This window comes from Sceloporus undulatus, chromosome 5, assembly GCF_019175285.1.
Source record: "Sceloporus undulatus isolate JIND9_A2432 ecotype Alabama chromosome 5, SceUnd_v1.1, whole genome shotgun sequence".
Taxonomy (NCBI): Eukaryota; Metazoa; Chordata; class Lepidosauria; order Squamata; family Phrynosomatidae; genus Sceloporus; species Sceloporus undulatus.
In genome coordinates this window covers 114,015,133-114,040,692 of record NC_056526.1, presented here as the reverse complement: position 1 = coordinate 114,040,692, position 25,560 = coordinate 114,015,133, and positions in this window count along the sequence as shown.

Below are 25,560 nucleotides of genomic sequence, written 5' to 3'. Positions count from 1 at the left end.
AGTACATAAACTGATGTAACAGAAAGATACACAAACATATTTTAGGATTCCAGCCATAGTTCTTTTCCTCATCATAATTCAGAAATGACTTCAAGGAACACAACAACAACAACAACAACAACAAAGATTTCCCTGATTCATGCTCCTCACATTCCATGTTCCTCCAATATGTGTTGAGAAGCCTCAGACTTTTCTTTCACCTCTGAACATATTGACAGCTGAAAGTCCTATTGAGTAATCAGCCAAAATACAACTCATAGTTGTCCTCTACTGTATCCCAGTAGCTCTGAGTACCTTCTGAACTGGGAGTTCCATTTTATGGAACTGTGGCGGTGTACAGACCGCCCCTTTGGGACGTCCTGCACCCACCCCTTTCCCCGATTGATTGGGGCCTGAGCTGCCACAGTGGCAGCCCCAGAGGCCCCGATCCACCACTTTTCCTGGCCTCGGGGAAGCATGAAGCCCCAAGGACACCCCACGGCCTGGAAAAGGGTGTCCTTGGGGCTTCAACAGCAGCGGGGAGAGAGTGAAAGGGGCCACAGCAGAAGGAGCTCCAAAATGGAGCTCCTTCTGGCACCCCTGAAAGGGAGCCCCAAGTGCTCTTTAGCAGCGCCAAGACATAATGGCCGTGCCATGCCATTTAGACACAACGCGTCCGTTATGTCAAAATGGTGGCGCTCATGTGAACAGGGTGCCACCATTTTGTACTTACTCCATACGTACTAGGGTTGTGGGCGTCTTAAAGAGATGCCCCCAGGCAACCCTAGTACGTATGGAGTCTGTACAAAATGGCCCATCTGGACAGGGCCTATGTTGCCTTTTGGATTTTCTCACCATAGGGCTTTCATGGTAAAGACATTCAAAAGGATTTTACTGTGCCTCCTTTCGGTCAATGCTAACAAGTGTTAGCTATGGTGCCACTATCATTGTCTCTGGCAAATCCTCTGCTAGTGTCACCCTCCACAACTGTTGCTGAACTGTAGCTTTTTAGCACATTTAGTCTGGATCCTCAGCAAAAGCCAGTCAGACATGCAGCAGTGCTATCATTAGCATAGTCTCTTGCCTCACGGAGATTGCAGTGATGCAATCCTATCACTGACTCTCTCTCTCTCTCTCTCTCTCTTTCATCCCAGGATCCAATTGTAAGGTTCTGCTAGAACCTGCTACTAACTTCCTCTTTTGCAGCTCTCTTGACCCATGAAACCCACAACCTTTTTACTTTTGTACATTTCTAAAAAAACATGCAAAATGGAAAAGTGTGATAACTATTGCTTTTTACATGGGTGAAAAGAAGTAGGCATGTTGGATGGGTTGTTTGAGATTTCATGATCATCATCCTGTCTTTTTTAACTTGCTATGGGTGACTGTCATAAGCATCACAAAAAGGAAAAGATATCAATTTTGTGCAAACATCATCTTGTTCAAATTACAGAAGATTCCAAATTCTAGAAGATTCCAGGACAAAAAGATTGCTTGGGTCTTGTTCTGTATGTGAGCTTTCTTACAGAGAATCCTCAACAGACTGTCTTTACCAGAATGAAAGACACTTTTCCCCCAGCCTCACCTCTCAGCCACTCTGTTGTGGATCATTTCAGCTTGAAGGAACTTTTAGAGTTAGACATTTACTGCAGAGGCAAAAGAGAGAGTGAATTGTTAGGTTGTTTTTTTTAAAAAAAGAAAGTACACTGACAGTATGTTTTTCAACATATGTTTGCTTTCAGAGTCTTCAGATTCAGTTAGTGCAGCAGAGAACAGATGTCTCTTCTGACACTTCAAGAGATAATAGCTGTAATTTAAAATTACACATTGTTTTCCACTGATCAGTAACCTCACTGGCTTACTGATTTGCATTGGCATGAAACTTCTCCATACATTGTGAACTGCAACTCATGAGATATAGGTAGAGTAGGCATGACCTTTGATTGAGGACCAAAAAAATGCACATAAGTGATCTGAAATACTTTTGTGCTGAACCATGACATACTCCCAGCATGGATTCCAGTATCTCAGCTGGAAATCAAGTCTCTGATCTCCCAGCTAAAGCTGGAGAAAGCTCCTGTGCCTGACTCAATTAGACTTGAACATCTGAAGATTAATTTGGAATGGGTGGCACTTTTATTAGCATCTTTGTTCACTCAAATCAATAAGACTGGTAAAATGTCCCCTTCTTGATCACAAGCCATTGTAATGCCTATCTTTAAGAAAGATGATATATGTGACCCAGCCAATTATAGGCCAATTATTTGTTATCTGTTGTAGGGAAATCATATGGATTTTATCTAAATGTGAAACTTTGAGGATTAACATGTGCTGGAAAATAAGAAGTCAGGATTCAGACAGGGTAGAGAAATGTCTTCTCAAATCTTTTAGAGAAATAGAAGATGAAATTTGTAAATTGTCTATTTGCTTCCTTGAGTTACCTAAAACATGCTTTTGGTTTGATTATAAAATGCAGATGGACCCAAAGTCATGCTGTTGCACAAGGCCTACTCCAGCTGGCCATTGGGGGATAATACTGGCTCAAGCAGATCCCCAGGATGTACTGGGAATTGGTGTCACCTGGTGTGCAGGAGGACAGGGGGCATCCTGCTTCAGCCCCTGGAAGTTCATTTGGGCTTTGATGTGGCTGCAACCATGCCAAAGGCCAAATGGAAGAGACTGCCCCCCCTCCAGCAGCCATCACCACTGAATCTCATTTGGGCTCTGGTATGGTGCAGCCACACTGAAGCCCAAATGGAAGGGACTGCCGTGGCTTCTGGCCAAGTGACAAAGAGACACAATGCCCTTTCTGTACAGCTGTGTCAGGTGTACTACCCCCTGGATGACACCCTCTCTGGGGTGTCTCCTGGTACTGGATGCATCTCCCTCACCCTCTCATGATGCCACTGGGACCAGGACCAGCATTGCTCAAAGTACTGTTATGGCATTGTCATCATGAGGCTTCAAAGGGAATTTTGTTTGTTGCACTGCCAGGCTGCAGCTGGTCACCTTTGTGGGCTGGGAAAGAATGTTCCCACATTATTGAAACATGGGTTTTTCACTTTCCCATGGAAATAGTTTAATATGCTGTTTATCTTCACTCTAGGTAGCAGCTGTTTTGTGTAATAGATGTGAGGGTAGCTAAGCCAATGGCAGCATTCAGGTTTCCTGTGTTTTGCCTTTTCCTGTGATATCACATTGGTCATCCTACTGTGTCTGGTTTCCACTGTCATGTAATTCCTATAATAAAGTTGAATGTTTATCTTGCTTTGGCACAACTGACGGGACTGGATACATACTAATTAGAAGGGTGAAAAAGCCCATGGGGGAAAGGATCAATGGAGTGAGGGGGTAACTTTTCATCTGCATGGACCCAGGAGACCTTGCCCCCAGCTGTCATTTTGGGCAAATCACGCTCATTGGCTGGTTTTAAAGCCCTGACCAGATACTGGTAGATGGCTTCATCAGGCTGCCCAGTGTGGGCATTTGTTCTTCCATAAATCATTGGGTCAATGTCCACTCAACCTTGATTTGTCTATATTATATCAATCTCTGGAAGATGTGAACTCTGAGTGTAACACACATGGTATTTGTAATCCACGTCAAAGTTGTGGCCAAACTGTTAAACTCACGCACTACAGCATCCAGCCCCTTGTCTTGGTGCCATATGGACTAAATTACAGTTCTCTGCTGCTGATAAAAGCCTTTTCACCCCTTTAGCTCTCACAGGCTGTGATGTCATGCTAAGTACCTGGACAATTCAACTTTTCCCAAATAACACTTGATTTTAACTAGAGCCAAGTTCTTTTGCTTATACTTGAGGATACTGGATCACTGATTTAAAGGAACCACTTACAGTGAACAATGCTGTACTTACAGAGACAGGGCTACAGAATCTTTGACTCAATTGCTCTATGTCAGTTATTTTATAGAGATTATTGAATCAGACTGGTAACTACCTCCTATTTTCTCAAAAACATCCATGTCAGACTTTTGAGTGCTATTTGGCCTGCCCACTGGCAGTTGTGAACAAACAATGACTGAGATAGTTGCCAGGTTTCTCTTTCTAGCTGCAAAGACACGGAATGGATGTTCCCATGACTGAAGCTATATTTCTTGGGGTGTTTTATGCACTATTATATCTATGTTGTCTAAACAATATGGTTACACTATTTATTTTTATTTCTCACATTTCAAGATGTTATGTTGCATACCTTTTCTTAGATAGGTCTTAGATATTTTAGATATTTGTATTATATATTTTAATACATCATTTAATTTAATTATTCTATTTTATTGTAATTTTTATGTATTGTTGCTTTCTTTTTAAGTTTGTTTGGTTTTTTGGGTTTGTTCAGTAACTTCACTAACTTACTGATGGCATTATAATAGTAAAGGTAGTTCCTTGACATGAATGTCTAGTCACAGCCAACTGTAGGGGGTCATGCTCATCTATGTTACTAAGCCAAAGAGCCAGCGTTATCCTAAGAAGACTCTGGTGGTCATGATTGCACCAAACACTGATACCTTCCCACTAAAGTGTTACCTATTTATCTACTTGCATTTGCATTTCAAACTGCTAGGTTGGCAGAAGCTGGGACTAGTGACAGGAGCTCACTCGATCATGCAGCACTCAGACCTTGAACTGCCAATCTTCTGATCATCAGAACTGGCATTTTAACCACTAAGTCACTGCACCCCTGGTGAGTATTGTAGTTAGGATGTAACTGCATTTTGTAACTTATCAATTGTAGCTCATGGAAGATAGCGCCATCAGCCATGTTCCTTGAGGACCTAGCCCTCCTCTACACTGCAGAAATAACACAGTTTGACCCCACTTTAACTTCCGTGGCTCAATGCAATGGAATTGTGGGGTTTGTAGTTTCTTGTGGCACCAGAGCTCTCTGACAGAGAAGGTTAAACATCTCCAAAAGTAGAAATCCCAGAATTTGATAGCACTGAACCATGACAGTTAAAATGGTGTCAAGGTGCATTAGTTCTGCAGTCCAGATGCAGAGCCAGAGAATACAGAGACATTGTTTGAAACATGATTTTGCAAATTCTGTTTCTCTGAAACCAGCTATCAGGTTCCTTTGATGGTTTAAGGGCAAGGGTTATTCATAAGATCAGCAATAACATAAAGACAGTAAGACCAATTTTTTGCGGGGGGGGGGGTAGAAGTCTTTGTTGCTATACTGGAAGTATGGTGGACATGGTGTAGGTGTGTTTCATTGCTTCTTCCCTTGGAGTTTCTGCAGGGATCTCCAGCAGGGACTACTTCCAGTGTATGGGCTGGATGGACACCAGGATTTTCAGAGTTCCCAAGGCAAATACTGTATTTTCATTCTCCAGTCTTTGGCATATATGTAGCACAATGCTATTAAAGAAGTGGCATGGCATTATGTTCATCTTTCCAATCTGGGCAGGGAGCGAAGGTAATAATAATCACTACCTCCTCCTCTTTGGAAAAAAAATACCAAAACCATGGAGTAGTAGGTAGAGCACAAATGGTTGTTTAAAGGACTTGTCATATTTTAAGTATGAGAAAGCAAACACAGAAAGTAAGGCCTTGGAAGCACAAATGCAGTCATTGATGGTGTGAAAGAGTGTATTGCAATTCCACTATCTTTCTAATGGAATTCAAATAGAATGACTCAAAAGAATTGACCAGTGTGTCAAGCACCACTATTTGTTTTGGGGAATAACTCAAGTGCTGGTTATGAGCTATGAAGTCCTACATAAAGTAGTACATGTCCTGGTAATCTCTCATCTTGATTTGAGTCTCAATTTTGGGAAAAAGCTAAACACAATTAAGAGGAGTAGGAAGAGGGGGCATTCTTTTCTTCTCAATTCTGTATTATAATAGGAATTTAAAACTCATCGATGATTTTGAGGTGTCACTTAGTAACAAAATGTGTGAAATTGCAGAGGTATGAATCAGTGACCAAATCAAAGTTCCTGCAGTTTTGGATGTGAGAGAAGGGCGACAAGTTTGAGAAAGAATAATGATAAATAAGTTATAAAGAAATCATAAGATTTTGGGAAGGTCAGGGACTGAGGTATCAGAGGCAAAAATATGAACTGCTGACTGGGTTGCTGTGGAGGTGGAAAGCTTTAATGTAACAAGCTACCTTCCCTAGCAACAGGCTGAATTGCTTTGGTGTTGTAGAATGCATATGAATACATATTTACTAAGAAATCTCAAAGCTGTTAATCTCCTAATTATTACTGGATAATGAAAATAGAACTTTCAGATAGATAAAATTTTGAGACTTCCATATGAAGAAATATTGGTTTACTTTCATTCTAAACAGTATGGAACCATTTATACTAACTTGCACAATTCCAGTTGTTTTTTTTCAAAAAAAGTGAATCATAGTTATGATTTGTACTTGTATGTACTTGAATTGGACAGGGACACTTTGTATATGAAGTTGGGTGGGGATCAGAAATCACTTTTTGAATCAACCCACTGAAAAGGTCAACAAAGGCATATTTTGGTGTTGTTTTTTGTTTTGTTTTTGTTTGAGTATTGAATTATTCTTAGTAACTTCTACCAAGTATGATATTTGTGTGGCATTTGGGTGGAGCAACATCAGGTAGAGTCAATTTTTCTATCAATGGCAGGTTAAACATGCTTTTAACCTCCACATTTGAAGGAGTTTAGTTCAATTGTTATTGTTCTCTCTCCTGTTGAGATGATGATCTCAATTTAGTTTGCATTTTTATTTGATTCTGTCATTTTTGAGGGGGAGGAGGGTTCTTCTGGATATTAATATTATTTTCCACCTTAAGAATTAATTTCAAGTTGAAAACTGTTGTATACCTTCATATGAATAAACAAACAATAAATATACTTCAAACAAAGTATAATTTATTCTTTCTATAGAAATGATGTCAATCATAATTCAAACATAATGGAAAAAAACACCATTGAAACTGTGAAAATCAACTCACTTTGAAAACAGTGAGATTTTGCAAGAGAAAAATAAAATACATGGCCATTATTGCATTTAAGAGGACAGACGTGAAGATGGGAATATAAAACTGATAGCTCATAAAAGGAAGAGGTGCAGATGTAAAAGGTATAACTTTTCATTAAGAAAAAAAACACATTTAAAGCTTATTTATTTTATTTATATTTTTGCAAGTTGTTTACAGTAGATCACTTTGCATTTGATACACAGATTCTTGATAGCTACGGGTTTGTTCTTGCCTTTGTAATGGACAATCCTACTGACTTCTCAAACAGTCTATAATGATAACAGATGTAATTCTTTGCTAATTTCCGTCCTGAAACAATAAGTAATTTTGGCAATTGTCTTCCCACTATAAGTAAGTATTTGAAAACTGTACAGTTTTAATAGATATAGGATGGGGGACACTTGACTTAACAAGACTACATGTGAAAGGGACCTAGGACTCCTAGTAGACAACAAATCGAACATGAGTCAACAATGTAATGTGGCAGCTAAAAAAGCCAAGGCTGCATCAATAGAAGTATACTGTCTAGATCAAGGGATGTAATAGTTCCACTCTGTTTTACTTTGGTCAGGCCTCACCTGGAATAGTGTGTCCAGTTCTGGGTACCACAATTTAAAAAGGATGCTGACAAGCTGGAGTGTGTCCAGAAAAGGATGACCAAAATGGTGAAAGGTATGGAAATCATGCTTTGTGAGGGGAGGCTTAGGGAGCTGGATATGTTTAGCCTGAAGAAGAGAAGGTTAAGAAGTGATATATCAGCCCTTTTTAAATGTTTGAAGGGGTGTCATATTTGGACTGGAGCAAGCTTATTTTCTGTTGTTCCCAAGAATAGGACCCAGAACAATGGATGCAAGCTACAGGAAAAGACATTCCACCTAAATATTAGGAAGAATCTCCTGACAGTAAGAGCTGTTCAACAGTGGTGGAGTCTCCTTCTCTGGAGGTTTTTAAACAGAGTCTGGGTAGCTATCTGTCAGGTGCGCTTTGATTGTGTGTTCCTGCATGTCATGGGGTTGGACTGAATGTCCCTTGTAGTCTCTTCCAACTCTATGACTCTATGTCCTCCCTGCCCTCTGAAAAATGTTCTCTTTATGTCTTTACAACTGCTATACAGATAGATATTCATTTTTAAAAATCAGGTATACTCTCAGAACACATGCATGAATGTGTGTTCAACAATACACAGGTATATAAGGCATCTTGTAACCTTGGCAGTATTACATCTTGGTCTTTAGATTTAGTCTCTTGGCAAGAGAGTTATACAGTGTGCCCGCACCATGTGTGGATGCATTTTATGCAGCTTCCAGTTTTTGCAGAAGCTGCTTGGGAAGGGAAACAATGGCATGTGCGCCCATGACATGCATGTGCTGCTCCATGACATGCACGAGCCCCATTATTTCCTATGGGGCTCAAGCATAGGCGGATTTTCCCTTATGCCAGGGGATCTGGAACAGCCTATAACAAGTCTATTCAGGAAGAAATGCCACTGAATTCATGGAAACCTGAACCTCCTACATAAGTCTTGCAGTGGTTTCCAGATGTGGTATCTCCCATACTCCTTCAGGTGTTTTGGTTGAACATGATCATGCTTTATGTCTGGGATGAGCAACAATCCCATAAAACATTTTTCATCCCCAGAGTCCTTACCACCCTTCTGAGTCTACCTGTAAAGTAGGTGCATTTGAAGCACATACAGGAAAATGGGGGAAGAGTAGCTGCACAATTGGCAACAGTGATGACAGCAGAATTGTGTGCAGCCCCTGGGAGAAGGTAGTATGGTGTTTGAATTTGAACTTCCATGGAAATTGTACATGTCTCTAGAAAGATACCAGCAGAAAGCACACATCCATGAAAAATATTACTGCCTCTGTCCAAACTCATTCAGCCACATTAAATTCTGTAGAAGCTTGACTATAGATACACTCCATAGAGGGTTTTTCCAATTTATTTGGTGCAGTATGGTGATGGGCAGGTGTTCACATGCCTCCATGCTGCTGTATCATGGATGTGCTGCTGCATGTCCCATATTTGCGCTCCTTGCCACAGCCCCTGAAGGCCCTCTGAAGGTTCCTGTCACAGCCTGTAAACATGGAAATGAGGCACCTGGCTACACCCATGTGCTCAGATGCCCTCTTCTGATGTCACAGGCTGCAGCACAGGACATCAGAAAGGATGTAACAGGTAAGGAGTGTACAGGCTCCTGTAGTCTGTCAACTATACTACCAATATTTTTAGACTGCATTAAGGGCCTTTGGTGCTGGGATTGGGCCAGAATGACTGGATCTGCATCTGATTTGCCCAGACCTAGCCCAGGGGTAATGGTCTGTGTCATCTGGATAGGGTGATGCCAGGCCAGAGGGAACACAGGCATGTGTGTATAGCTCCCCAAATTTTATCATATTACCCATTCAATGACACTGACAATCACCTAGATTTGAATCACTACTGCACATCCTTTATAAAATTAACATCATTGAAAGGCCTTCATATTGTAGATAGCATTTTTTTTCTCTAATAAGTTTGACAGTCATATCAAAATATCCCCTATTCATTTTGAACATTTGTCGGTAACAGCAACTATTAAGTTTTACACTGGAAGCAGAAAATCATGGATATCTAAAATACACAAAAACATACTTCCCTTTCTAGCATTCTTCTTATGAGAAAGAGGGAAAAATTAGAGGAAAACGGTATCCTACAAGAGTTATTGTCCTTTCAAATCACATTTTTTGTGTGTAGTTACATTGCAGAATTAAAGCAGTTTGACTACACCAGATTTTCTAAAGAATAAGAATAGGATAAGTCATCAGTGCCTTGAGAATCCTGGGATTTGTAGTTTGGTATTCAGCCTAGGGTGTCTGAAAACCTCACCAAAGTACAAATCCTAGGATTCTATAGAATAGAATCATGTCAGTTAAAGTCGTGCCAGACTGCTTTTTTTCTGCACTGTGCATACACTCCTAGTTCCTTTGTGAGGTCGGGAGGGAAAGAAATGCTATAAAATATAAAATTATATACCTGACATATGAAAAGCATTTTAACATAAAGTATACTTGCATTCAATATCAAAGCAATGAATTGTCATCATGTAAAATATATAAAGGGCTATTAATAATATACTATTTCTCCTGATTAAATGAATCACCTACATCATGCCTGACATCCCCAGTATCAGAGTGGATTGGCAAAGTTTTGATTGAATGCAAAAGTCTCCAAAAATAGTTAATGCTACTAATAATGAGTCACATTATCATGCTGTGATCATCAAACTGACACTTAAGTGAGACCGTAATGTATCATCACATTTGAAACCAACAAATTCTGGAAGCATATATATTATAAGAAGAAATGTGACTCCATTTTACACAGCTTTCCCAAACAGCTTCATACCATGACTTCAAAGATATTTTGAGAGTAACTTTTATTATTAATGTGTATCACTGATGGTCATGATCAACATTTAGAAAAAGGTCACCTCTTACCTTATAATGTTGTTGCTAGTGGTGCTGCTATGCATATGCTGTGTTATTATAATATCCCATGGGAATAATAGTCAGCTTTAAACTGCTAAATTGGCAGAAGCTGGGACGAGTGATGGGAGCTCTCTCCGTCTTGTGGCATTTGGGCCGAAAACTGGCAACCTACCACTGAGCCACCATCTCTCTCTCTCTCTCTCTCTCTCTCTCTCTCTCACACACACACACACACACACACACACACACCAGATTTTTAAAAAGTTCAGTAGTCAGAGCTCTAGATGGATGAATCAGTCAGTTTCTCCAACTTTCAGTTTGTTAAAAATCTTACACCTCTCCTTACAAGAAGACTTCTTCATATGAATTTCTCTACATCTCTTTTATTAAGCTTTTTTAGCATAGTAATCAATCAATTAATTTAATGTTTTATTCATGTACAGTTTAATTAACTGCACTATAAAACCAGTTCATAAAACCAATGAAAATGAAGTTCAGTAAATACGTTTACTACCACTATAGCTAGTTAAAAATTTGTGATTGTTGGTACATCCTTGTTTTTTTTTTAAATAACTGAAATGAAATTCTCACTCATCCATCAGACAGACTGACAGATTTGCTTGAGCAGTTCCATTAGCTTTTCTTGCATCTTTATTAACAAACGTAGTTTTACCAAAGTGAATGAAAAGCTTGCATTTCCTCACAGTCACTACTGTCTAAAATATGTACACATGGGGACGACTGGTAAAACTGCTGTGCAAAAATGATTTTGGTAAGAGAAACAGGTTCTTTAATCTCTCGCTTCAGCCTGTCAAAGAATCCCTTTGGGTTTATTCCACTGTTCATTACCCCTCCATTTCCATGATTTTCTGCTTTGGCCTGTTGCTTCCCCCCCCCCCCCTGGTACTTAACTTTCCATACCCCTAAATAATCACCATCTGGAATTGACCCCTGTGGTATCAACCAACCAATATTTAATTATTTTAAACCCCTCTAAATACTACTTTTTGGCTCAAGCAATTTTCTAATTAAACTGGGTCAATTAACAAGCTGGTTGGCAGCAAGCAGAGGGAATGAGAGGTCAGCTTTCCACCAGAGTCCTCTTCATTTGTATTGAAACAGATGGATAGTTCATCTCCTTACTGTATTTTTTTTACTGTATTTTCTCCTCCCTCCATACAGTCTTTGTAAAGCTGTAGAAAGTAGAGAGGTGGGGATGAGAGTGAAACCTGAAGCTAATGGCACCACCAAATATTCCTGTGTTTCTGTTAGACATTTCTGTGCTTCTCTGTACTGCAAAGTCCTTGTTATCCCATCTTTTCCTTTAGGAAAGGAGTTTTATATATGAAGGGCTGACTTGCTGAAGATCCTTCTTTCTCTAGCTATACATTTTTAAAAACATAATCCATAACGCTACAAGTGAGTTTCAGCTTAATTTATGCCTGTCATGGAATGAGCTTCCGGATGTCAAGACTAGCTGTGTGTAGGAATGTTCAGGGAGATCAAGCTGTGCTCTTCTTTGTAGAAGCCCTGCCAAAAGAAATGACATCTCCAAAGAAATGTGGCAGAATTTTTAAAAGTTGTCTTTGTCCTTCTTAAGCAGTGGGGTTAAAGGACATTAGAAGGGAAAAACCACTGTTCTGCCTGCAAGGATACACAGAGGAAAGAATGAAAAAAAAATGGCTTTAAGAATAAGAAGCCTTTCCTCCCTTTTCCAGTCATGAAAAATAGACTTTAAAATACTAGACAGCTAATTAGTTTTCTTTTTTTAAAAAAATGAGAAGATTATGGTAGTCAAACCATTTGTTCTGGAGCAATCCTCTTTTCATGTTCAATACCTACTTTCTGGATCACAGGACTCTGCACTTGATTAAAAACTGTGAAGGCAAATTGTGAAGAATCAAGAGTCAAAAGCAAGAACAACCTTACTGTTAGGCAGAATGAGATTCTGTGTAAAATTCTCTCATGGTTGATTTGTACAGAGAACAGATTTTGTGCACCCAAAACAGTCCATGAAAATGCAGATTCACAGTTTGGAGGTACTCCTGGATTCATTCCTGAAACTGGAGGCCTTTGTTTTGCATGTGACAGGGAGTGTATTTGCACAATTACAGCTAATGCACTAACTGTGTTTCTGGAAAAGTCAGCTTTGGCCACCATAACACATATCTTGATTAAATCCCATTTTAATTACTGTAATATACTCTACAAGGGACTACCTTTGAAAAGTGGTCAGAAATTGGTCTAAATAGCTATACCCACATTGCTAATTTGGGGGTGAAACAGACCACCCCAAAGGAGTGGCTCTGCACTGCCTCTTTGCTCACTGGAATGGAGCCGTGGCAACTGCATGCTGTGGCCTCAATCCAGCATTTCTCTGGTTCAAAAAGAACTAGCAAAATGCAACTCTTTTTTGTACGAGAAAAAAGATGCCTGTTTTGCCACTGCCACAGATCTTCTCTGCTCCTGCAGCATGCAGTGTGTAATTGCTGCACTGCTGAAGCAATTCGACCCTACCCGCCAGCTGACAGATGAAAGTCTTTTGTTTTGGGGGTAAAATTTCAAGGCCTGTGCTGTTCCTGACCTGACAACACTAGTGATAGTACTGGTGAAGTTGCCAGTTAGCCTTTCTATGACTAGACCAGCAGGAAAAGGCTTTTTCTTCTATGTCCCACCTGTGGGACCATATCCTCAGAAGCCACTTGGCACAGCTGATTGACATTGAAGCATGAATATCCCCAGAAGCCAATTGGCACAACAATTTAACTATTGAGGAAGGAGTAAAGCCACACTGAGATGACCAGTGATCAAGACCACAAGATGGACCAGGTCACTTCATTCATAAACTTTTCCACACAACTGTCACATTCAAGGGCTGCTTCTGAGCCAGAACCCAGATTTTATTATTGTAAAGTGTGGTATTATGAATGAACACTAGTCTACTTAATTCATAATACCACACTTTACAATAATACAATTCTGAACAGTTTCTAATCTGCAGTTATTTTTTTCAAATGATTATCCTTGACAAATCTCTCTCTCTCTCCACATACAGTACACACACGAACTTCATATCTAATCTATTTATCTACCTATCTATCTATGAACAGCTTTTATTGCCTTCAGTTATTTCTTTAAAATAAAATATCCTATTGGGTTGTCATGCCTTACAGTAATTAGAATACAAAGACATAGCCGTGTTTGTCTGGGAAATAATTATGCAAAGGGATCTTGTAGCACCCTTAGCTAAGACTGTATCTGCACTGCGGATGCAGCTTCACTGAAAGAATTTGGTAGCATGAGTTTTCGTAGACTTTATTCTACTTCCTCGGATGCATGGAAAGTAGACTCAAGTCTACGAAAACTCATGCTACCAAATTTCATCCTTCAGTTAGTCTCAAAGGTGTTACAAGATCTCTGCATAGCAATCAACATAGCTTTGGTTATTAGACAATCTTCCTGCAGAGCAATGCCTCAGAAAAAGACACCTTGAATGCACAACACTTTCAGTATACAAACTGATGCTCAAAGAACAACTTCATCTTACACAAATCTTTTAGTAACCTAGCAGCATTATTACCCCCCCCTTTTTTTTTAGTCTGAATATCTGTGCTGTTGTATGATAAGCTGCTGTTTAGAAAAAAGTTCTCAATGGTCTCATTGAACTGATGTTGTGTTTCTTTAGTTTCTTGACCAAATCACTACGTGTTGTTTTTCCTCAACAGAATCAATGGTGATATTCTTAAATTGGATTCTTGTTTAGGACAGTTATCTATCAGCAGGGAACAGTTTTGTTGGCTAAATTTTTGCCAAGAATTTTCCAAGAGTCCTCTAATTTATCTATAATGGGATACAAATGATGTTTTTCAATAAGTGGAATAAATGAAAGTTGTCAGATTTATCACTGCAGGTAGAGGTCTTTGAATACTTAACTCTTTAAAGTTTTGGTTCATCCTCTTTTTTCTGATAACTTCTTCACCTCCATAACTACACAGTAAACAGGAGCAACAGAAATTTTTATATGCTAAGAAGAATGGTATTTATGGAATTTGCCCAACGAAAATGACTGAATTTTTTCATAATTTTATATATTTATAAGAACTTACCAGAGATTTGAAAAATTACTATTCTTGTCTACAAATCACAGAATATCATGGCGATTGTAGCTACGAGGCATTAGTGATCAGGGGATTTGGGGGTTTGTAATCCAGAAAATGGTTTTTCCAAGCTGTGGTGTGTATCTACATTCAAACATTTCTTTATAAATGGATGAGTGGACAAACTATAAAAAGTGCAGTATATTAGGAATCAAAATAATAATAAAAAAAAGATCCAAGCCAAGCTATGATAGTTCTTATATGTCCTTGTAGGGAGGATTAATTTATAATAGGACCAAAAAAACTGAGGTCGTGTGAGATAGACAGATTATAGGCCAAGAGAGAGAGAGAGAGAGAGAGAGAGAGATCTTGCTCTTGAGAAATGCCAGATTGGCACAATTGGCTTCTTTTTCACAGAATAAAAGCATTAGTGATGCCACTACACTCTAGGTAGCAAGCAGCAAGATCAGATGAGATTATACAGCTTTCACATGTGTGGAATCTGACAGGGTCAGTAGCTTTTTAGCCAATATTTGCAGCACCTTTGAGGGTGCTTATACTTTCACTATCCTTTATGATTTTCTTTCTTAAGTCTGTCCACAGAGAATGTATACAGAGGATGTGTCAGTCCAAAACAATTGCTAACTGGAAGACTATGTTATAAAAATCCAATTTCATTCTCTTTTTTGTCTTTACAGCTTGGTTCTTGAGGCATATTTTTTTATGGGCACAGAGGAAGAACTGTTATTTCATTTTTGCTTTCTAGAGAAAAAAAAATGCAAGTTACTCCATAATAGTCTCACTGAAGACATAAGACACAGCCTTCTTGGACAAACTTTCAGGTCCATGGACACCCAAAGATATTCATTTCACATAATGTATATTAATGGCCCAGTGCAGACAGGCTGTTTGCACTGAAAATAGGGCTCGATACGGTGCAGCATCCATATGCACTGAGCCCTAATATCGGTGCCCTTACGTCACAAGGCTATGGCTCCTTTTTGCGCTCTCCAAGAGCTGTGGCGGCATGGCTTTATGATGCCCCTTCAGTGCTGCATCATGTTGTGCTATGATGGCACACACCGTTTAGACCAGCACATGCCAAAATGGCACCCTGGGGGTGGCGTTAGGGTATCCAGCATGTGGACACTGCACCTTGGCTCCACCCACAGGCCGGCACAAAGTGCCAGACTGTATAGGCCCAAAGTTGCTAGCCTGATACTTTAAAGCTACAAGCATGCTTAAAGTAGCTCCTTACATTGAACCCTGTCAAAAATTGAACTATGTTAAAGAATACAAAGAGGAGAAAGCATAGGAATTCAGAGGTTTGAGAAAACATTTTGAGGATTGGATTAAGAAAATATTCTGAGCAGTGCTGTGCTCCTGAGAAATATGATAGGTGTATGGTTTTCACATTACTAAAACTCACTGACAAAGGCTGATGTTGCTTGCACTGTCACAACTGACAGTTATAGCAGCATAGATACCATTTTTAGTCACTGCACAAGAAAATATCCAGTCAATCCTTGTGCGATGCCTTTCTTCCAAGTGCACAAGGATAGCCTAATGGCTTCTGCGTACAGCTGTACCTCCTCCAGACTATTGAAAGGCCATAATGGTTTGAAGGATACTGTCTGAGTGCATCTTAGGAAAGAAGTAGGTAAAGTTCTCATTTCTCAATGCAAATATACTGATGGACATTTATGTACCACCACTGCACCAACAGAATCTTGCCCAGCATCTCCTCTTTACATAAGCCACTTGAAGCCTTGACAGAGGGGAGCAGAGGAACTGGAAGTTGAATTCTTCAAGGAGGCTTATGGGTGGGGAAGAAAGAATTTCATGATAGAACTGGAGTGCAAGTGCCATTGCACTAAGAAATGTGTGGTTACAGAGGCCAATAGTGGTATAGACAGGTAGCTAGTGTCACAGGAATTTATCTCCTCTTATCTTGCTTAATATATAGTGTCCTTCCTTATAATTTGAAGCTCTCAGGATAACTTCACATCCTTTCTGCTCATTCTCTCTCTTTCTCTCCCCCTTCCTTCAGGTATATAGGCAGAATAGCACTCTATTTTTAACTTTATCTCCATGTCTCTAGATGAATTTCCTATTTTCTTCCTTTATGGTCTTTACTTCTATTCTATGCATATCAAATACTTGACAACATTTAGTCAATAAACAGAAGAAATAAAATTATCTATTCAGCTATTTATTAATGAATAGCGGAGAATTTACAACTTTTATTTCTTGGCTTTGTTCTGTATTGCCAAGTATACAGAAGTGGATATGCATGAAAATTCAGAGAAATTTTCACACAGGTAAAGTATTGTCTGAATCACAGAGGATTATATGTAGTTTCTTTTTTTAGCCCCTTCTTACAATGCGATTCAATTCACATTGGCATAAATGGGTCACATGATGTATTATTAGCAAGAGAAATAAAAAAGTAAAATGAACAAGGTATAAAAAGATAAAATGAACAAGGTACAAAAAAGGTAAACTGTTGAATTTCACCTGAAATTTTTCAGCTAGATTAGGAATTGCCTGATAGGGAGAAATACCAGTACAGTTCATAGGATGCCCTAAAGTTTTGAAAACACTCTCTAAACAAATTCTGCATATCCATCTAAAACCAGAGCTCAGTTTTCTAACATTTCAATAGGAAACGTAAGAGCAATGATAATAACTTAAGAAGTGGCAAAAACCAGAGCCCTGAAGAGCTACTGGTTATTCTGGAATCTAGAATCAGAAAAAGCTGAATATGAAAATCTACCCATTTTTTCTGTGTGCTATTCCAGTGCCTGGTTTTCAACAACATTGGTGACAATTCTTTAAAAAGTAGGACAATGTTCTTTTTTAAAAAGATACAGAGATAACAGCACATACACTCTGCTTGAGAAAGCAACATCTCAAAAATGCAGTATGATTATTGTAGCAATGTAAGCATAAAGTAGTAGATGAGAATCTCAAGGTCAAACTTGGGGTGTTAATAATACTGGATTTCCCTCCAAAAAGCTTTCTCAACTCAACAGCTGAATTCCCAGATGTGTGAGCCTTATATAGGAATGGAAGAGGGCAAGAAGAGGTTACTTTCTTTACAATGTGCTATTTTGTATGGACTTTCAATCTAGCAACTCTCTTTCTCTCTCTTTTTTTTTACACCATTATTCTATTCCTGACACCATTTCCTCTACGATAGTATTTTGCATCAGTGCTTAGATCTCTGTGGCTTGCATGACCCGGATTTGAATTTGACTCCCCCTCCTCCAGAAGAGAAAAAATATATAATAGAACCTGGAGCAATCAACTCTCATAAGCTACAGTGTCGAGCCAAATTCAGAGATAGCTCTTGGGAGAAGCCTAGAATAAACTTTCAAGCTGTGCATAAATTTGTGCCTGAATATCAAATAAATAAAGCTGACTGCCATTCAAATTACAGTATCTGTAAATGGCTTTATAGAAGATGGGGTGATAGTTTGTCACTGCAGGAAAGTCATTCTGATTTAGGTATTGCAGTCATTTGACAATATCTATGTTCCAGTTTATTGATTGTGACAAAGCAATTAGGCTGTATCCCTAAAGCCACTTGTTCTAGAATGGGCAAAGTGAGTTCATTGAAGAGATATATACATGTGTTCTTTGGAAAGATCTTCCACCAGAGGGTGAAAACTTTAGATCAGGGGGTAAATGAGGCTAGATATTATAGAAATGGAAAGCTACTCATGGAAACAATGGGGCTTAACAGACCACCTCAAAAAGGTGGCCTGGAGCTGCCCATTTTTGCTCCCAAGGGAGCCGACAGCAATCAAACCACATGGGTTACCTCTGCACCAAAAAGAACCCGCTAAAAGCAGGTTCTTTTCAGCACTCTGTGGGCGCTGCCATAAGTGCACCGTTAGTGCACTGTGGCACGTCAATGATGCAAGCATGGCACCCCAACATGCGGACACTGTGCTGCACTTGCATCATCATGGCGGCCCCCATGTGGAGGGGGAGGCCACCATGATGGCACCACCACCGCACGCTAGGCCTTCAGAGTGTGCAGTCAGTGTGCACACCTGAGCCCTAATTTTGTCCCGAGGATGGTGCTTCCCACCCATCTGTACCAGGCCAACGTCTCTGTTTTTTGCACACAGGTCTTAGTCTTACTCTACGATAACACATCAGCAGTGAGAATAACATGTATATTATTGAAAGGACTGCACTCTTGCCAAGTGATTGGGATTAGTAAGAAAGTGAGAAAGAGAATGCAGGACAAGACAAAGCAAAGAATTCTTGGGTTAAAGGGTTTCTATTTGTAGAATACTCTATATTTTATAATGTATCAACAATGACCAATCAGGCTTCCTTCCTTTGAGGCAGATGAAAGAAAACATAAGAAAACATAAGAAAGAGAACATAAGGATGTACTAGAATACCCCAGAACACTCATCTCTCTATCACTGATTGATTGTTTTAATGATTTTAGATGAGATTTTACTACAGTTATTGAGATTTTATTATTGTTATTATTGTTATGTAGGATTATAATGCTATTGTTTGGAGGGTGGGATAATGGGGTTTAGTTTGTATTACAAGGGCCTGTTATAAACGGGCACCCTAGGACGGACTCAGTCCATGCTAGGGTTAAAAAGGGGTGTCTCTTCCAGACGCCCCTAACCCTACCACGGATTGAGTCCATAACAAATGGCGGCGGCCATTCCACACGGCCGCCGCCATCTTGACGTAACGGACGCTCTGTGTCTGCATGTCGTGCCCCGGAAATGACGCCACAAGTGCGTGACTAGTGCCTTGCGGTGTCTCTTCCTGGAGCAAGAAGGATTTTCACGCTCCTTCTTGGCAGCATCCGGGAACCACGCCGTTTGGCTGCTGCGGTTCCCAGACGCTGCAACTGGCAGCGGCGTGAGACAGCCCCTTCTGGGCCGTCTGTAATGCGCCTATATTTTCTTCTGTTTAAGCTGCCTTGATCCTGCGGGAGGAGTGGGATAAAAATAAAAATGTATTATTATTATTATTATAGAATACTATGAAAGAAATAATGAAAAAAAGTTGGGCCTAATTTTTGTTAATACCGAGAAGGCTTTTGATAATGTTAACTGGAATTGTATGTTTAAAGTTTTGACAAGAATGAAATTGGGGAAAAAATTTGTAATGTAGATAAAAAGGATTTATCAGAAACAAATGGCTCAGTTAATTATAAATGGAAATAAAACTTGTATTTTTAATATAGAAAGAGGTAGAAGACAAGGTGTCCCCTTTCTCCTCTATTTTTTTTTTATAATTTTATTAGAAATCTTGACTAACAAAATAAGGAAGACTGATGATATAAGAAGGTTAAAACTTAAATTATTAGATTATAAACTTAAAGCTTTTGCAGATGATTTAGTTATCATCTTGTACAAACCTACTCAACATATTGTGAAATTCTTCAATATTATGGAGGAATTCGGTAAACTTGCAGGCTTTAAAATTAACAGACAAAAGGCACAAATTATAATCAAGAATCTAACAAATGAAGAAGGCTTAGAGATAGAAAATTATTCTGGATGTATGATATCTGATAAATATCTGAGAATTTGGATAACAAAGAAAAATATGGATTTATTTGATAATAATGATAAACAGCTATGGAAAGAAATCAAATTAGACTTGATAAAATGAGGAAAACTATAACTGTCATTGTCTGGAAGAATAGAAGCTATAAAAATGATAATTTTTCCCCAAAATCGAATTTCTTATTTCAAAGTATTCCTATACTGAGTAAAGAAAATTCATTGATAGAATGGCGAAGAAATCTAAGAAAATTTATATGGAATGATAAGAAATCACAGATCAACTGGAAAACCATGATAAGGCAAAAAGAAGGCGGCAGTGGAGTTGTTCCTGATTTGAAGTCCTATTACCAAGCAAACACATTAAATTGGATTGCAGAGTGGATTACATTGGAAAATCCTAAATTATTTAATATCAAAGGGTTTAATAATAGTTTTGGCTGGCACGCCTATATGTGGTATGATAAAGTGGCAGTTCATAATGAAATTTGACATCACATCATTGAAAAAGCTTTATTAAAAGTTTGAGAGAGTTTAAAAAAGAAAACATATAGGAGAAAACCACTTTGAGTGCCAGCACAAGATGTTTTTTCTGGGGAGATGGAAAGTGTTGGAGGGTTGGCTGACTTATCAAGCTATCTTACATAAAAGAAATTCAAATAAATATGAAATGAAATCAATACATGAGTTAAAGTAACTTGACCATAAGATGCATTGGCTTTTATATTTGCAACTAAAAGAAACAGTTTTAACGTATCAAAAAATGGAAGATTTTGATAAAGATAACAAGGAGACTGATATGATATTATTTAATCCAGAAAAAAGAATATCAAAAGTATATAAGTTATTAAGAGACAGAGAACAAGAAAATGAATCAACATCAGATGTAATGATAAAATGGGCTTCATACTGTGATCAAGTGATTGGATTGGAGAGTTGGAAATATTCCAGATCAAGAATAAAGAAATTCACAAAGTCTCAAAATCTTAAAGAGAGCGACTTTAAAATGGAATAGAGGTGTTATCTGAAACCTAATAAAATAGCAAAAATATTCAAAACAAATTCAAATGAGTGTTGGAAATGCCAGAAGAAAGGGGGTACATGGTTCCATATGAGGTGGAGGTGCCCTAAAGTAAAGACATATTGGAAAATGATATACATTATTATAGAAAAGATATTAAAGATGAGATTTGAATTGAGACCAGAAATTTATTTACTTAATATGTTAAACAAAATACCCCCACAAATTGAAAGCCAATATTGGAGAATCTTACTTTATATGATTACTGCAGCTAGATTGTTGTTAGGTCGATACTGGAAAAAAACTGAAATCCTGACAATTGATGCCTGGTTGTTAAAATTGCCAGGTAATTGATATTTTGACAGTCCATCTTAGTCAGAAATATATTGCATCTATTGAAATAGAATAGCTCCCAGTCAATGAATTCTGTAAAAATAGATGGAAATAAGGTATACGATATGAAGATGGTGAAAAGTTGAGAAGTAGAGAAATAGAAATGTAACAAATGATACAAGTAAATCTCCGTGAGTATTGTTTAGATATATATGTATATAACAAAAGAATAATAAGTCTTGGAATAGAAGTGGAGAGAATGAGAGATCCATGCAAGAGATTAGGAGGAAATATAATTAGTTTTTGGAATATAAAACAAATATACTTGGAAAATTACAATGTGCTTTGTATATATTTATAATTATATATTTGTAAAAATAAAAATTTAAAAAACATGCTTTTATCCACTTTTCACTTCTTTACATAGTCATTACATCTCTATTTATTTATTTATTTATTTATTTATTTATTTTGTGGTCCTTTGTCCTTTTTTGTCTTTCTGGATGAGAGCTGAGAGGATAGCGACAATGATTAATATAAGCTGATTTCTAATTCCTGTTGGACAGTGCAGCTTTAGTCTGATTGTATTAACTCTTCTCTGGGACATACAGGTAATTATTTTGTTCTGCATCTAAGGTTCAAGGGTAGGTGTAGGAGAAAAGGCTTCTGCCTGTTGTCTGGATTTAAATCCTTTCAAAATAATCTGTCCCCGAGAAGTCCTGCCCTTCTGTTTTAAATGAAATGCATTTTAGAGAGCACACTCTACAACTGTCAAATTTCAAAGTTAACCGTACACAGAGATCCCTATGCCCATTTCAGTTTGTAATATTTTGTGTGTGTGTATTCTGGTACTTATTAAGCACATTTTGCTGCCTCCATCAGATGATCAAATGATGCCCCTCATTCACCCCAACCAAAGTGCATAAAATCTCAGATCACTCACATTATGAGGAAGAAAACCCTATAAGCCCTTGTCTGCAGCCCTGGAAGTAAAACTAACAAAGAAGCAAAATAAATAACTACAATTTCCAGTCCTTTCATCTCACCTAGTACAGTCCTCATTCATGCAAGTGAAAGGGAACAATCCGTGCATGGAAATATATTCCTTTCGTTAAAATGAATGAAGTGCTGTGCACTAGCATTTCCAAACACAAACATCTTACCAGAGTGGACAGATGAATAATATGACGTAATATATGTGATGTATAAGCAACGTTGATTTAATCCTTTAAAATAAAACCTCTGACACAAGATTAGTTAAACTGGTATGATGAAAGTTTGGAATGCTGGGTTATCTGGAGAATAAATTAGATTAGAATCCAGTTTTCCTGTGAGAAAGGGAAACCATAATTATGTCTAGGATTAAAATCATCCCAGAGAATGGTCAAAGACTGGGAAGAAGATTGTATTGGGGAAAGGACAATGGACAGCAAAAATATGAACATGAAGAAAGGAAAACAAGTAAGTTGTGCTGGGGCTGTTCCTTGTTGGATAATGGTGGTTGGAAGGAGTTAAAAGGGGGAAAAGAAGATGCTAGGAATGATATTCAACCTAAAAAAATGGTTAAAGGAAAAGGAACAAAGTAGATATTGGAGTGAAAAGTGGGAGCTTATTGGAAAAGGAAGGAGTTATGGCCAATAGCTATATTAACATGAAGAAAGGAGAAGCCAAGAGGTTGGCCTAGGGCTCTTCGCTACTGGCAGATGTCATGGTTAGGAAATGAAGAGAAATTGTTGTTACACCTAGAGTTGGAGAATTTAGCTGTGGCTGTCTACATGTTGTGTAACTACAACTCTCATCAATCCTAGTCAACATACCTCATGATTTGGGTTTGCTGACCAACTCATTAATAATGAGACCAGACACAAGAGAACTGGGATATAAAATGGGCAACTTTATTTAACTCAACTTATTTAAACTTATTTCTTCGAGAACTGCAAAAAACCAGGGGGGAGAACCTTGTGTAGGAACAGCTGGCAGATGGTCTGCTCCAAGACCAATTCTCCAGCTTCCAAAGGGCGAAAACACCTGTGTCCCAAGGGCAATCCATACTTTGGGTTGCTCCCCGGCCGGCATCCGGAAGGCCAACCCAAGACTCCCCCACTTAACTCGCCAGACTTAAGTGAGGGTTTAAATCTCAAGCCAGCCCCAAGGCAAGTCTCTTTCCCTTCACGTTTATTCGCAAGACCTAAACGTGATTTCCAGAGACCTAGCTTCACCCTTTAGGAGGGTGCCGAGGTGTTCACCAAAACGTCTATCTCCCCCCGCCTATGCGTGGAACCTATTTATGACCACACCCATGACAATTGTCAAAGTCCTCAACCAACAGTGTGGGGTAGGCGAAAAACCCTTGGAAAGGGGAGAAAATTCCTACCCGGCCCCGAGGCGACCAAAATTAATTTTCACGCTGATGTCGAGGCGGGAGGGTGGGCCAGCGTTTGAAGCCAAGTGAGAGGAGTTTGGGCAGGGAAGCCTCAAGCAGGCTAAACCCCACCCCCTCCTCTCCCAACAGCCAGCAGAGCATGCTGTTTTCCTTTAACATGCTGGTCTCTAATGAGAGGCCAGCAAAATTTCCTCCCCAGCCCAAATGGTCGGGGAGAAGCATAAGTTGCAATCTTTGGAGTTTATCACACAGGAGGAATTTCTCTTAATTTCGAATAAAAAGAAAGTGGGGCCAGAACGCATTCACTAGTTCAGCGAATTTACGTGAATTCGAATTGCATTTGAACTGACTTCCCATTGCCTGAAAACAGCTTGCCATTGCCCGAAATTGCATGTGGTAGTCCATCACGCAATAACGTGAAACCCCATGATTGCGTTCGGATTGCCATTGGATTATACTTCCAATTTCCCTTGTCTGATAAACTTCTTTAAAAATTAAATGCAAACTAAATTGAACTAATCATCTTTATTAGGGCATTTCAGGCCTTCTCCTTTACCTTGCATCTTTATTCTATGAAAGTTCATGGCCCTGACACTAAACAGGTATATAATGCTGTGGTACATATGTGGACCTGCATAGTCTTTGGTACTTGTTGACCTTTTGGAACTTGTTTGGAGTTTCTGCGTTTTCAAGTCACCATTCTAATATATTAAAATATCCATGTTATACACTTTACAGCTAACTGTAAAGTTCATAAATTGAAAAAACCAGGCAGCTTTGGAAAGTGGCACTGATTCTCTCCCCTTCTAATAGGAGGAATGCACTTTACTTTACAGTTACTATTATTCTAATCAACAATAGTTGGGTTAACTGTTGCCATCATCCCTGTGGGCATCCCCTCCCATTATTCACACTCATTTTATAATATATAATAACTGAAGTGCATAATTAACAAGAACCAACATGGTGTAGTGCTATGGGCATTGGCCTATCACTGGAGATTAGGGCTTGATTCCCTGCTTGGTCAGAGAAACCCACTGGATGAGCTAAGGTGAGTCACACACTCTCAGCCCCAGGTTCATTATAGGGTTGCCATAAGTTGGAAACAACTGGAAGCCACAAAACATAATTTAAAAGGAATGATCCAAATCCAAGATTTGCCAAAGATTGATATTTGCAGACATAAATATAAGTTAGCATAAATATAAAATACACAGAAAAGACATCTTAGAAAGAAAGGGGGGGAAATGAGAGAACTATTTTAATAAACATTAAAGTATCCCTATTTTTCCTTTACTTTATTATCTCTTTCTGTCTTTGTTCAAAATTATCTTACATTCATATAAGACAGCACCCAAGGGATTCAATAGTTTTAAGGAGGGATGTTAAGAATTTTTTAACAGCAGGTTCTAGTGCGTGAACAGCTATAGTTGTGAGTGTAACGGGGCCCAAGGCGCAACTCGTTTTCTTCATTCATTGGACATCCATTTTTGGTACATTTCAGTTCAACATCATATTGCATCTAAATATGAAATAAGGGGAATACAACTAGTTGTGACAATGATATTAATAGTTTGGAGTTTTTTAAAGGGGGAGGTTACACCAGCTTTCATAATACTAATCGTATTTCATGGACTATTCGGATATTTGTGAAATAGATAAATTTACTCAATACTAAAATCACATTAAAATCAGTAGGCCAAGTTACACTGATTTCAATGAGAGTCACTTGTTT